This window comes from Bombina bombina, unplaced genomic scaffold (assembly GCF_027579735.1).
Source record: "Bombina bombina isolate aBomBom1 unplaced genomic scaffold, aBomBom1.pri scaffold_521, whole genome shotgun sequence".
Lineage (NCBI taxonomy): Eukaryota > Metazoa > Chordata > Amphibia > Anura > Bombinatoridae > Bombina > Bombina bombina.
The window spans coordinates 315,974-325,533 of record NW_026513123.1 but is presented as its reverse complement, the minus strand read 5'-3'; positions in this window follow the sequence as shown (position 1 = coordinate 325,533).

Here is a 9,560-nt window from a genome sequence, read left to right as displayed (position 1 = left end):
GTGTACCTCACCTGTGTTATGTGTGTGTAGTGTGTACCTCACCTGTGTTATGTGTGTGTAGTGTGTACCTCACCTGTGTTATGTGTGTAGTGTGTTTCTCACCTGTGTTATGTGTGTGTGTAGTGTGTACCTCACCTGTGTTATGTGTGTGTGTAGTGTGTACCTCACCTGTGTTATGTGTGTGTAGTGTGTACCTCACCTGTGTTATGTGTGTGTAGTGTGTACCTCACCTGTGTTATGTGTGTGTAGTGTGTACCTCACCTGTGTTATGTGTGTGTAGTGTGTATCTCACCTGTGTTATGTGTGTGCAGTGTGTACCTCACCTGTGTTATGTGTGTGCAGTGTGTACCTCACCTGTGTTATGTGTGTGTGTAGAGTGTACCTCACCTGTGATATGTGTGTGTAGTGTGTACCTCACCTGTGTTATGTGTGTGTAGTGTGTACCTCACCTGTGTTATGTGTGTGTAGTGTGTACCTCACCTGTGTTATGTTTATGTAGTGTGTACCTCACCTGTTATGTGGTGTGTAGTGTGTACCTCACCTGTGTTATGTGTGTGGTGTAGTGTGTACCTCACCTGTGTTATGTGTGTGTAGTGTGTACCTCACCTTGTGTTATGTGTGTGCTAGTGTGTACCTCACTGTGTTATGGTGTGTGTAGTGTGTACCTCACCTGTGTTATGTGTGTGTAGTGTGTACCTCACCTGTGTTATGTGTGTGTGTAGTGTGTACCTCACCTGTGTTATGTGTGTGTAGTGTGTACTCCACCTGTGTTATGTGGTGTTGTAGTGTGTACCTCACCTGTGTTATGTGTGTGTAGTGTGTATCTCACCTGTGTTATGTGTGTGTAGTGTGTACCTCACCTGTGTTATGTGTATGTAGTGTGTACCTCACCTGTGTTATGTGTGTGTAGTGTGTATCTCACCTGTGATATGTGTATGTAGTGTGTACCTCACCTGTGTTATGTGTGTGTAGTGTGTATCTCACCTGTGTTATGTGTGTGTAGTGTGTACCTCACCTGTGTTATGTGTGTGCAGTGTGTACCTCACTTGTGTTATGTGTGTGCAGTGTGTACCTCACCTGTGTTATGTGTGTGCAGTGTGTACCTCACCTGTGTTATGTGTGTGTAGTGTGTATCTCACCTGTGTTATGTGTGTGCAGTGTGTACCTCACCTGTGTTATGTATGTGCAGTGTGTACCTCACCTGTGTTATGTGTATGTGTAGTGTGTACCTCACCTGTGTTATGTGTGTGTGTAGAGTGTACCTCACCTGTGTTATGTGTGTGTGTAGAGTGTACCTCACCTGTGATATGTGTATGTATTGTGTACCTCACCTGTGTTATGTGTGTGTGCAGTGTGTACCTCACCTGTGTTATGTGTGTGTGTAGTGTGTACCTCACCTGTGTTATGTGTGTGTGTAGAGTGTATCTCACCTGTGTTATGTGTATGTAGTGTGTACCTCACCTGTGTTATGTGTGTGTGTAGTGTGTACCTCACCTGTGTTATGTGTGTGTAGTGTGTACCTCACCTGTGTTATGTGTTTGTAGTGTGTACCTCACCTGTGTTATGTGTGTGTGTAGTGTGTACCTCACCTGTGTTATGTGTGTGTAGTGTGTACCTCACCTGTGTTATGTGTGTGTAGTGTGTACCTCACCTGTGTTATGTGTGTGCAGTGTGTACCTCACCTGTGTTATGTGTGTGTAGTGTGTACCTCACCTGTGCTATGTGTGTGTAGTGTGTACCTCACCTGTGTTATGTGTGTGTGTAGTGTGTACCTCACCTGTGTTTTTTGTGTGTGTAGTGTGTACCTCACCTGTGTTATGTGTGTGTGTAGTGTGTACCTCACCTGTGTTATGTGGTGTGTAGTGTGTACCTCACCTGTGTTATGTGTGTTGGTATGTGAGACCTCACCTGTGTTATGTGTGTGTGTATGTGTACCTCACCTGCTGTTATGTGTGTGTAGTGTGTACCTCACCTGTGTTATGTGGTGTGTCAGTGTGTACCTCACCTGTGTTATGTTGTGTGTAGAGTGTACCTCACCTGTGTTATGGGTGTGTCAGTGTGTACATCTCCTGTGTTATGTGTGTGTAGTGTGTACCTCACCTGTGATATGTGTGTGTAGTGTGTCCCTCACCTGTGTTATGTGTGTGTGTAGTGTGTACCTCACCTGTGTTATGTGTGTGTAGTGTGTACCTCACCTGTGTTATGTGTGTGTAGAGTGTACCTCACCTGTGTTATGTGTGTGTGTAGTGTGTACCTCACCTGTGTTATGTGTGTGTAGTGTGTACCTCACCTGTGTATATGTGTGTGTAGTGTTGTACCTCACCTGTGTTATGTGTGTGTAGTGTGTACCTCACCTGTGTTATGTGGTGTGTAGTGTGTACCTCACCTGTGTTATGTGTGTGTAGTGTGTACCTCACCTGTGTTATGTGTGTGTGTAGTGTGTACCTCACCTGTGATATGTGTATGTAGTGTGTACCTCACCTGTGTTATGTGTGTGTGTAGAGTGTAACCTCACCTGTGTTATGTGTGTATGTAGAGTGTACCTCACCTGTGTTATGTGTGTATGTAGTGTGTACCTAACTATGTTATGTTGCTGTGTAGTGTGTACCTCACCTGTGCTATGTGTGTGTAGTGTGTACCTCACCTGTGTTATGTGTGTGTGTAGTGTGTACCTCACCTGTGATATGTGTATGTAGTGTGTACCTCACCTGTGTTATGTGTGTGTAGTGTGTACCTCACCTGTGTTTATGTGTGTTGTAGTAGTGTGTACCCTCACCTGTGTTATGTGTGTGTGTAGTGTGTACCCTCCACTGTGTATGTGTGTGTGTAGAGTGTACCTCACCTGTGTTTATGTGTATGTGTAGTGTGTACCTCACCTGTGTTATGTGTGTAGTGGTAGAGTGTACCTCACCTGTTGATATGTGTATGTAGTGTTGTCACCTCACCTGTGTTATGTGTGTGTGTAGTGTGTACCTCACCTGTGTTATGTGTGTGTAGTGTGTACCTCACCTGTGTTATGTGTGTGTAGTGTGTACCTCACCTGTGTTATGTGTGTGTAGTGTGTACCTCACCTGTGTTATGTGTGTGTAGTGTGTATCTCACCTGTGTTATGTGTGTGTAGTGTGTATCTCACCTGTGTTATGTGTGTGTAGTGTGTACCTCACCTGTGTTATGTGTGTGTAGTGTGTACCTCACCTGTGTTATGTGTGTGTAGTGTGTACCTCACCTGTGTTATGTGTGTGTAGTGTGTATCTCACCTGTGTTATGTGTGTGTGTAGTGTGTACCTCACCTGTTTTATGTGTGTGTAGTGTGTACCTCACCTGTGTTATGTGTGTGTGTAGTGTTTGTACCTCACCTGTGTTATGTGTGTGTAGTGTGTACTCACCTGTGTATGTGATGTGTGTAGTGTGTAACCTCACCTGTGTTTGTGTGTGTTCAGTGTGTAACCTCCCCCTGTGCTATGTGTGTGTAGCTGTGGTATCTCACCTGTGTTATGTGTGTGTAGTGTGTATCTCACCTGTGTTATGTGTTGTAGTTGTGTACATCACGGTGTTATGTGTGTGTGTGTGTACTCACCTGTGTTTGTGGTGCTGTGTGTACCTCACCTGTGGTATGTGTGTGTTGTGTGTACCTCACCTGTGTTATGGAGTGTGTAGTGTGTACTCACTGGTGTTATGTGTGTGTAGTGTGTACTACGTGTTATATGTGAGTCGTGTGTACCTCACCTGTGTTTTGTGTGGTGTAGTGTGTACCTCACTGTGTTATGTGTGTGTGTAGAGTGTTACCTCACCTGTGATATGTGTGTTGTAGTGTGTACCTCACCTGTGTTATGTGTGAGTAGTGTGTTACCTCACCTGTGTTATGTGTGTGTAGTGTGTACCTCACCTGTGTTATGTGAGTAGTGTCGTATCTCACCTGTGTTATGTGTGTGTAGAGTGTACATCTCACCTGTGTTATGTGTGTGTAGTGTGTACCTCACCTGTGTTATGTGTGTGTAGTGTGTACCTCACCTGTGTTATGTGTGTGTAGTGTGTACCTCACCTGTGTTATGTGTGTGTAGTTTGTACCTCACCTGTGTTATGTGTGTGTAGTGTGTACCTCACCTGTGTTATGTGTGTGTAGTGTGTACCTCACCTGTGTTATGTGTGTGTAGTGTGTACCTCACCTGTGTTATGTGTGTATGTAGTGTGTACCTCACCTGTGTTATGTGTGTGTGTAGTGTGTACCTCACCTGTGTTATGTGTGTGTAGTGTGTACCTCACCTGTGTTATGTGTGTGTAGAGTGTACCTCACCTGTGTTATGTGTGTGTAGTGTGTACCTCACCTGTGTTATGTGTGTGTAGTGTGTACCTCACCTGTGTTATGTGTGTGTGTAGTGTGTACCTCACCTGTGTTATGTGTGTGTAGTGTGTACCTCACCTGTGTTATGTGTGTGTAGTGTGTACCTCACCTGTGTTATGTGTGTGTAGTGTGTACCTCACCTGTGTTATGTGTGTGTAGTGTGTACCTCACCTGTGTTATGTGTGTGTGTAGTGTGTACCTCACCTGTGTTATGTGTGTGTGTAGTGTGTACCTCACCTGTGTTATGTGTGTGTAGTGTGTACCTCACCTGTGCTATGTGTGTGTGTAGTGTGTACCTCACCTGTGTTATGTGTGTGTAGTGTGTACTCACCTGTGTTATGTTGTTGTAGTGTGTACCTCACCTGTGTTTTGTGTGTGTGTAGTGTGTACCTCACCTGTGTTATGTGTGTGTAGTGTGTATCTCACCTGTGTTATTGTGTGTGTGTGTACCTCACCTGTGTTATGTTTGTGTGTAGTGTGTACCTCACCTGTGTTATGTGTGGTGTAGAGTGTACCTCACCTGTGTTATGTGTGTGTGTGTAGTGTGTACCTCACCTGTGTTATGTGTGTGTGTAGAGTGTACCTCACCTGTGTTATGTTTGTGTAGTGTGTACCTCACCTGTGTTATGTGTGTGTGTAGTGTGTACCTCACCTGTGTTATGTGTGTGTGTAGTGTGTACCTCACCTGTGTTATGTGTGTGTGTAGTGTGTACCTCACCTGTGTTATGTGTGTGTAGTGTGTACCTCACCTGTGTTATGTGTGTGTAGTGTGTACCTCACCTGTGTTATGTGTGTGTAGTGTGTACCTCACCTGTGTTATGTGTGTGTAGTGTGTACCTCACCTGTGTTATGTGTGTGTGTGTGTACCTCACCTGTGTTATGTGTGTGTAGTGTGTACCTCACCTGTGTTATGTGTGTGTGTAGTGTGTACCTCACCTGTGTTATGTGTGTGTAGTGTGTACCTCACCTGTGTTATGTGTGTGTAGTGTGTACCTCACCTGTTATGTGTGTGTAGTGTGTATCTCACCTGTGTTATGTGTGTGTAGTGTGTATCTCACCTGTGTTATGTGTGTGTAGTGTGTATCTCACCTGTGTTATGTGTGTGTAGTGTGTACCTCACCTGTGTTATGTGTGTGCAGTGTGTACCTCACCTGTGTTATGTGTGTGTAGTGTGTACCTCACCTGTGTTATGTGTGTGTAGTGTGTACTTCACCTGTGTTATGTGTGTGTAGTGTGTACCTCACCTGTGTTATGTGTGTGTAGTGTGTACCTCACCTGTGTTATGTGTGTGTGTGTGTACCTCACCTGTGTTATGTGTGTGTAGTGTGTACCTCACCTGTGTTATGTGTGTGTAGTGTGTACCTCACCTGTGTTATGTTTTTGTAGTGTGTACCTCACCTGTGTTATGTGTGTGTGTAGAGTGTACCTCACCTGTGTTATGTGTATGTAGTGTGTACCTCACCTGTGTTATGTGTGTGTAGTGTGTACCTCACCTGTGTTATGTGTGTGTAGTGTGTACCTCACCTGTGTTATGTGTGTGTAGTGTGTACCTCACCTGTGTTATGTGTTTGTAGTGTGTACCTCACCTGTGTTATGTGTGTGTGTAGAGTGTACCTCACCTGTGTTATGTGTGTGTGTAGTGTGTACCTCACCTGTGTTATGTGTGTGTGTAGAGTGTACCTCACCTGTGTTATGTGTGTGTGTAGTGTGTACCTCACCTGTGTTATGTGTGTGTGCAGTGTGTACCTCACCTGTGTTATGTGTGTGTAGTGTGTACCTCACCTGTGTTATGTGTGTGTGTAGTGTGTACCTCACCTGTGTTATGTGTGTGTAGTGTGTATCTCACCTGTGTTATGTGTGTGTAGTGTGTACCTCACCTGTGTTATGTGTGTGTAGTGTGTACCTCACCTGTGTTATGTGTGTGTGTAGTGTGTACCTCACCTGTGTTATGTGTGTGTGTAGTGTGTACCTCACCTGTGCTATGTGTGTGTAGTGTGTACCTCACCTGTGTTATGTGTGTGTGTAGAGTGTACCTCACCTGTGTTATGTGTGTGTAGTGTGTATCTCACCTGTGTTATGTGTGTGTAGTGTGTATCTCACCTGTGTTATGTGTGCGTAGTGTGTATCTCACCTGTGTTATGTGTGTGTAGTGTGTACCTCACCTGTGTTATGTGTGTGTAGTGTGTACCTCACCTGTGTTATGTGTGTGTAGTGTGTACCTCACCTGTGTTATGTGTGTGTAGTGTGTACCTCACCTGTGTTATGTGTGTGTGTAGTGTGTACCTCACCTGTGTTATGTGTGTGTAGTGTGTATCTCACCTGTGTTATGTGTGTGTGTAGTGTGTATCTCACCTGTGTTATGTGTGTGTAGTGTGTATCTCACCTGTGTTATGTGTGTGTAGTGTGTATCTCACCTGTGTTATGTGTGTAGTGTGTACCTCACCTGTGTTATGTGTGTGTGTAGTGTGTACCTCACCTGTGTTATGTGTGTGTAGTGTGTATCTCACCTGTATTATGTGTGTGTGTAGTGTGTATCTCACCTGTGTTATGTGTGTGTAGTGTGTATCTCACCTGTGTTATGTGTGTGAAGTGTGTATCTCACCTGTGTTATGTGTGTAGTGTGTATCTCACCTGTGTTATGTGTGTGTGTAGTGTGTATCTCACCTGTGTTATGTGTGTGTAGTGTGTACCTCACCTGTGTTATGTGTGTGTGTAGTGTGTACCTCACCTGTGTTATGTGTGTGTAGTGTGTACCTCACCTGTGTTATGTGTGTGTGTAGTGTGTACCTCACCTGTGTTATGTGTGTGTGTAGTGTGTACCTCACCTGTGCTATGTGTGTGTAGTGTGTACCTCACCTGTGTTATGTGTGTGTGTAGTGTGTACCTCACCTGTGTTATGTGTGTGTGTGTAGTGTGTACCTCACCTGTGTTATGTGTGTAGTATGTACCCCACCTGTGTTATGTGTGTGTAGTGTGTACCTCACCTGTGCTATGTGTGTGTAGTGTGTACCTCACCTGTGTTATGTGTGTGTGTAGAGTGTACCTCACCTGTGTTATGTTTGTGTGTAGAGTGTACCTCACCTGTGTTATGTGTGTGTGTAGTGTGTACCTCACCTGTGTTATGTGTGTGTAGTGTGTACCTCACCTGTGTTATGTGTGTGTAGTGTGTACCTCACCTGTGCTATGTGTGTGTAGTGTGTACCTCACCTGTGTTATGTGTGTGTGTAGAGTGTACCTCACCTGTGTTATGTGTGTGTAGTATGTACCTCACCTGTGTTATGTGTGTGTGTAGAGTGTACCTCACCTGTGTTATGTGTGTGTGTAGAGTGTACCTCACCTGTGTTATGTGTGTGTGTAGAGTGTACCTCACCTGTGTTATGTGTATAGTGTGTACCTCACCTGTGTTATGTGTGTAGAGTGTACCTCACCTGTGTTATGTGTGCAGTGTGTACCTCACCTGTGTTATGTGTGTAGAGTGTACCTCACCTGTGTTATGTGTGTAGTGTGTACCTCACCTGTGTTATGTGTGTAGAGTGTACCTCACCTGTGTTATGTGTATAGTGTGTACCTCACCTGTGTTATGTGTGTAGTGTGTACCTCACCTGTGTTATGTGTGTAGTGTGTACCTCACCTGTGTTATGTGTGTAGAGTGTACCTCACCTGTGTTATGTGTGTAGTGTGTACCTCACCTGTGTTATGTGTGTGTAGTGTGTTCCTCACCTGTGTTATGGGTGTGTAGTGTGTACCTCACCTGTGTTATGTGTGTAGAGTGTACCTCACCTGTGTTATGTGTGTGTGTGTGTGTACCTCACCTGTGTTATGTGTGTGTGTAGTGTGTACCTCACCTGTGTTATGTGTGTAGAGTGTACCTCACCTGTGTTATGTGTGTAGAGTGTACCTCACCTGTGTTATGTGTGTGTAGAGTGTACCTCACCTGTGTTATGTTTGTGTGTGTGTGTGTACCTCACCTGTGTTATGTGTGTGTAGTGTGTACCTCACCTGTGTTATGTGTGTGTAGTGTGTATCTCACCTGTGTTATGTGTGTGTGTAGAGTGTACCTCACCTGTGTTATGTTTGTGTGTGTGTGTGTACCTCACCTGTGTTATGTGTGTGTGTGTAGTGTGTACCTCACCTGTGTTATGTGTGTAGAGTGTACCTCACCTGTGTTATGTGTGTAGAGTGTACCTCACCTGTGTTATGTGTGTGTAGAGTGTACCTCACCTGTGTTATGTTTGTGTGTGTGTGTGTACCTCACCTGTGTTATGTGTGTGTAGTGTGTACCTCACCTGTGTTATGTGTGTGTAGTGTGTACCTCACCTGTGTTATGTGTGTGTAGTGTGTATCTCACCTGTGTTATGTGTGTGTGTAGAGTGTACCTCACCTGTGTTATGTTTGTGTGTAGAGTGTACCTCACCTGTGTTATGTGTGTAGAGTGTACCTCACCTGTGTTATGTGTGTGTAGAGTGTACCTCACCTGTGTTATGTTTGTGTGTGTGTGTGTGTACCTCACCTGTGTTATGTGTGTGTAGAGTGTACCTCACCTGTGTTATGTGTGTGTAGAGTGTACCTCACCTGTGTTATGTGTGTGTAGAGTGTACCTCACCTGTGTTATGTGTGTGTAGAGTGTACCTCACCTGTGTTATGTTTGTGTAGAGTGTACCTCACCTGTGTTATGTGTGTGTAGAGTGTACCTCACCTGTGTTATGTGTGTGTAGAGTGTACCTCACCTGTGTTATGTTTGTGCAGTGTGTACCTCACCTGTGTTATGTGTGTGTAGTGTGTACCTCACCTGTGTTATGTGTGTGTAGTGTGTACCTCACCTGTGTTATGTGTGTGTAGAGTGTACCTCACCTGTGTTATGTTTGTGTAGAGTGTACCTCACCTGTGTTATGTGTGTGTAGTGTGTACCTCACCTGTGTTATGTGTTTGTAGTGTGTACCTCACCTGTGTTATGTGTGTGTGTAGTGTGTACCTCACCTGTGTTATGTGTGTGTAGAGTGTACCTCACCTGTGTTATGTGTGTGTAGAGTGTACCTCACCTGTGTTATGTGTGTGTAGTGTGTACCTCACCTGTGTTATGTGTTTGTAGTGTGTGCCTCACCTGTGTTATGTGTGTGTGTAGTGTGTACCTCACCTGTGTTATGTGTGTGTAGAGTGTACCTCACCTGTGTTATGTGTGTGTAGTGTGTACCTCACCTGTGTTATGGGTGTGTAGAGT